This window comes from Coloeus monedula (assembly GCF_965178545.1).
Source record: "Coloeus monedula genome assembly, contig: HAP1_SCAFFOLD_129, whole genome shotgun sequence".
Lineage (NCBI taxonomy): Eukaryota > Metazoa > Chordata > Aves > Passeriformes > Corvidae > Coloeus > Coloeus monedula.
Window position 1 is genome coordinate 469452 of NW_028120778.1, and position 5160 is coordinate 474611.

The window sequence follows — 5160 nt, forward strand, 5'->3', positions numbered from 1 at the left end:
TGGAAATAGAAAGGGTTAGGTTGCCCAGAGAGGTCATGACTCACCATTCCTGGAAGTGTCCGAGGCCAGGTTGGACAAGATTTGGAACAACTTGGGCTTGTGACAGGCATTCCTGCCCATGGCAGGGGGGTGGAATGGGATGAGCTTTAATGTCCTTTCCTTAAACCCAAACCATTGCAGGGTTCTAAAGCCTTATTCCTCTGGTCCAGGCTCCAAGCCTTGAGGCTGGCCTCTCTTGTGCTGTGTGCCACGCCTGCTCTGCCAGGGGAGAGTGGGGAGCAGGGGACAGCCCTCGGAGAAAAGCTTTGGGGGTCTTTTTTTGCTTGAAGCCAGCCCTTGTACATCCAGCCCCGTGTGAATCCTGCTCTGATCGCATGCACGGAAAATTTCAGTATAAAATATATCGTTATAAAAAAAATACTTCATGCAAAATTAAAACACCTTTCCCAGTGGGACATGGTCTTATTGTCAACCCTTCCCAACAGTGTTCAAGGAATTGTCACTCTGATGGCAGCTGGACCCCAAGGGGAGCTCTGCTGCATCTGGCCTGGGCCAGGAATCATTGCTTTCATTCCCTTTTTTTCTGCACTACTTAGGGCTAAGAGCTGAAATAAAGCAGAGAGACTTTAATTTGCAGAATCAATCCTTTCCTGGCGGCGCTTCGTGATTTCTTGGAGCTCCGACTCCCCTCTGCTTTTCTGGAATGGAAACAAAACAGGCAGTTTGGATTTGAACTTCAAGCTGCAGTTAAGTGACAGTATTTAATTAATGCTGTAAAAGTAGAGCTAGTTTCAAAGAGATAAGTGATATCAGTAAAAAGCAGATTAATTAGTGGAAACGGGGATCTTACAGATTTGCTCAAAAGACACTTCGGAATTTTTACGTGTGTTTTATTGCTGGTGTAGGTTTGGTTGCATTTTTTTTCCCCACAATTGTATTTTTTAAAATGCCTGTTTAATGAGCTATCTGACGCTGCTGGTACAGCCCCCATTCCAGCAGGAATTATCCAGAAAAATGCTTACCTCCAGCTGGTTTTTCTCCACTGTGATCTTGCTGTAGACTCTGTTTCCCTCATCACCGCACACCTTCTTCAGCTCCTCTCTGTTGAGGGAGAAGAGCTGAGCTCCGGTGAGGATGCCCAGGTGTTCCACGGTCCTGGGGAGACACAAAGTAGGGAGGTGACGATTGTGCTGCACGTGGCCTCGTGCCAGAGGTGAGGAGTTGGAGATGGGAGGCCAGGAGCTGCAGTGGGACCATATCACGGGGCCCTGGGGCTGTTCCAAGGCGGCAGCTGCAATTCCAGTAGCATTTCAGGCCTTGGATTTAGTTAGTTAACTGTTTATCTCCAAGAAAATATTTATACCAGAGAAAGGGAGTGACTTTGGGCTCTGAACATTCTGGTTATAGAGCCTGGATTGAACAGGGTTGAAATCTAATTTGCAACACAGGCTCTGTAAGTAAATCCAAGTGGCTTGTCCCAGGTGAGATGGTGCCGGTGGCCTCCCCCGCTCCTTCTCCAGGGAAGGACGAGCATTGCACGTGGCAATAGGGCAAATCTTACTCTTTGCTGAATGACTTGGCCTCCAGCCAGGCTTTGACTTCTTCAGTGCTGGATTCAAAGGTGAGGGGCACGAAAACTTGCTGAGGCTTTTCCACTTTGAAATTCCTGTGGGGAGGCTGAATTTTATTGTTTGTGATCTTCTTTAGCAGCTCGTCGTTCAGCTCATCCGTTTGGTGAATAAGTTCTGTAGAAACAAGTAGGGAATGAAAGCAAGTCTTCAGTCAAAAATGCCATTAAATGTTTGTGGGGAAACTGTAAGGCAAATGGGGATGTGGCTCAACATTCTTATTTAAATTCAGCCCAGAAAAGTGATTCCCATTTTCCTGTGCCCCTGTGTTGCCATTTATTTTGCTCCCATCACCCCTTGGCTGTTGCCTGATGTGGAAGCACAGTTCTGTGAGAATCTACAATTGGAGGTTTGGAATTGAGACCTTTTCAGTCCTCTCTGCTGCTTCTAGTCACTAATTTGCTGATCGCAGAGCTCCAGGTTTTGCTCCGCAACAGAACAGAAGCGGCAGGAAGCACAAACTGGGAATGAGCAACACACTCATGATGGGATGAGCTTGAAGGTCCCTTCCAGCCCAGGGCATCCTGTGCTTCTGTGAAAACTCCAGTGACTCTTCATCCAGTATCGCTTTCCCCATGAAACTCCTGAAGACTGTGGAGAATAACTCAGTGATACGAACAGATTTGTGTCCTCGTATTGTGGGGCTTCCTGTCGTCCCAGAAGGGCTCCTGCTTCCAGGAGTGGACAGGGTGGGATAAGGGGTGAGGTGAGCAGGGCCCCTGATCTCTCTCCTGCTCTGTGAGCCCCACAGCACGTGCAGGGTGAGGGAGTGATGCGGATCTCCTGTTTGGCCGGGAATTCTGTGGAACCACATGAAGGAAGCGGCCAGGCGGGCACTGTGTGTGTGCCGGGAGATGAGCAAAAGGAAGTGAGAGAAAGGGATTGGCCTGAGCTGTTCCTTAGACACACTTAAACATTTTGGAAGAGAAAGGAAACTCTCTCCTTGGGAGGAGGAGGAGGAAGTTAGAACTGGAGGAAGGAGGCATGGGGTGATCACTTATTGCCCTGCTCGGCCCGGGCCGCCCGAGAGCCCCGGCGGTGTCACAAGCCCCAGGGCTGCTCTCTTGGCTCTTGTCCTGCCTGGAATGGCCTCCAGACACAGTGCTGCTCCATTGCTGTGATCAGTAAAAGGTGCAGGGGAGCCCCTTGGGCAGGTCTGGTCCCCCGAGCGCCCAAACCCAGGGGAGCCCAGAGTGGGACACACACGTGCGTTCTTTGGCGTCCTGTGCGGAGTGGCGCGACAACATCTCAGTGCCCCACTTATCCCCGGCGTAGCTGGCAGGCAGCTTGTGGGTTGGGCTGGATGGGCCATGGCCCCTGGGGCTCAGGTCTCCTTTGTACCTCTGGTTAGACTGGTTAGAAAGGGAAAGAAAAGTAAGAATTTTTTTTGGTCGTTTTTAATTTTCTTAAGCTTTCTGCCTCACACCCACGGAGGGACAAACTGCCGTGTTCTCCTTGTGCTGATGTGGGGCTGGGGAGACCTCAGGTGGAGCTGCATGGAAGAAGTTAATTTCTGGGAATGAAGAACCCAAAGCAAAGTCTGAAGTTTGCGCAAGGGAATTCCTAGTTGTGCCAAACATGTTCGATCTCATTGGAAGGCAGAGCCTCACTGCTCCGTAGCTGGGATGTGAAGCGGGACCACTGCCAAGGGCCTGGAGCGGACTGGAAAGTTTTTTGACGTTTTGATTAAACTAGCAGGGATTTATCCAGAAGCCTGCTGGGCCGCCTTAGGCTTTGCCCAAACGCTGCAATACCAAAATGGGGAAGAATTCCATGCTTCCCTAGGGTGTTTAGAACACTCCAGCTCCACATTTCTGCAGTGCAAGTTGCAGTATTCAGTTAATTCTCACTTAGATGGTGTTTCCATCTGCCTCCACTCCAGTAACGTGTTCCTGGTGCTGAACTGAACTGGCTGAGGGAAGTGTCCATCTTTAATTTAACCCCCAAGAAAAATCTTGATGTGGAAAAATATGGAAAGCAGGAGGCTGGTGCACAAATAGGAAGGATAGGCCTTATTTGGGAAGACGATCGTAGCAAAATGTGAATTTTATCATAGGAGACTCAGGAATCTCCTGGCTTTGTCTGCTTCTGAAGGTCTGTCCTGATTGGTGCATAGTATCCTAAGAAATCAGGGAGGTCTAATGACAACATTATTCCCAGAGGCAGATTGTGCCCTGCAGCTGATACCAGTCAGGTATTACCTGACTACAGACCTGTTTGAGCTCTTCCAGTTTCACCACATCCAGGATATTGTATGGAACAGAACCGGCCTGCCCACTCCGGTTGAGCAACTTCCACCACTGCTTATTATCTTCCAACACCTGAGAGAGGGACAAAAATAAATCTGCTGTGGGAAAATGGGATTTCAGGCATAAACAACCAGGATATAGCGGGGCCGAACCATCCAAAAGGTGAAGTTGCCAGAAGGACATCACTGAGGCCAGGAGCTCTAATCAGATCTGTTGCTCTCAGATGCAATCCAGGACTGAAACTTTTCCTGGAAAGCATCAGAATGTATCGTAAGGATGAACAGGAGAGCACCTCTGCGTGCTGAAGAACTCATAGTTCCTACATAATGTCCCTGTTTCTCCAGACCTTTTTTTCCTAATGACTGAGTTTCTGATGTCTTTTTGCATTAAAATAAATAATTAAATAAATAAAAAGCCACATTTTGCAGAGAAACCTTTTCCTCAGGTCACAGATCAGTGTCAGCCCAAGTCACGTCCCACCTTGTCCAGCTGCCAACAGTGCTGCAGTAAGAGAAAGGTTATGAGAAAGGTGCTTTTCAGAGAAAACAAATCCTCGTGGAGGAGGAAGTGGTGATAAGGAACCGACCCAGCGGGGGATGAGCAGGGCTCTAGAGCGAGTTGTTGTCCTCCCTCCTCACTGTGGTTAAAATGGGACCGATGTCTTTGAGCTGAGGAAATGACACAACACAGCACAGGCAGCCTGCTCCAGCTTTGGGTTTGAGCAAAGCTTTGTGTCACTGCTGAGATACCACCAGGGAAAATGGAGTTGGTGCTTGTTGCTATCCCGAGCTCTCTCCTGCCCCTGGGGGACACACCTTTTCCAGGAACGGTCACGTACCTCCAGGATTTCATCCTTCAGCACCGAGAGCTCACTGGCGTTTCGCGCGGTGAAATCGTAGCGGATTTTGGCAAATCTCTTGGGCACAGCCACCCCCTGGGCCTCGAAATTCCTGCAGAAGAGAAGTGTCCTGAAGTTCATTAACCTGAGCTAGACTGTTGGAAGGACTCTGTGTGGAAGCTGGAATTGTATTAGAGGATCATCATAAACTAAAAATATATGTGACAATGTGGCCAGATTGCAATGAATCTAAAGACAGGACAGGGTTGGCTCGAGCTCACAGAGCTGCTGCCTCCAGTGTAAACTAACCGCCTCGTGAAAGCAAATGGTTTTTCACAGACATTATTCAAATAAAAGGGGAAAGGGGAAAAAAAAACCCAACCAAGAAAAAAGGAAGGTTCCCATTAGCAAAAAAAGCCTACATGAAAAAGTGAGGTTGTGAGCT

General features: G+C 48.8%; 1 pseudogene across 1 annotated transcript; it reads right to left on the reverse strand.

Moving 5' to 3' along the window:
• Positions 1-626: 626 nt before the first annotated feature.
• On the reverse strand, positions 627-4827 carry LOC309585702 (epidermal growth factor receptor kinase substrate 8-like protein 2; annotated as a pseudogene). The gene is made up of 6 exons: positions 4716-4827; positions 3830-3949; positions 2833-2980; positions 1562-1745; positions 1023-1155; positions 627-698 (listed from the first exon to the last, which is right to left on the reverse strand). The product of its transcript is annotated as an epidermal growth factor receptor kinase substrate 8-like protein 2 (transcript).
• Between the last annotated feature and the right edge of the window lie 333 nt (positions 4828-5160).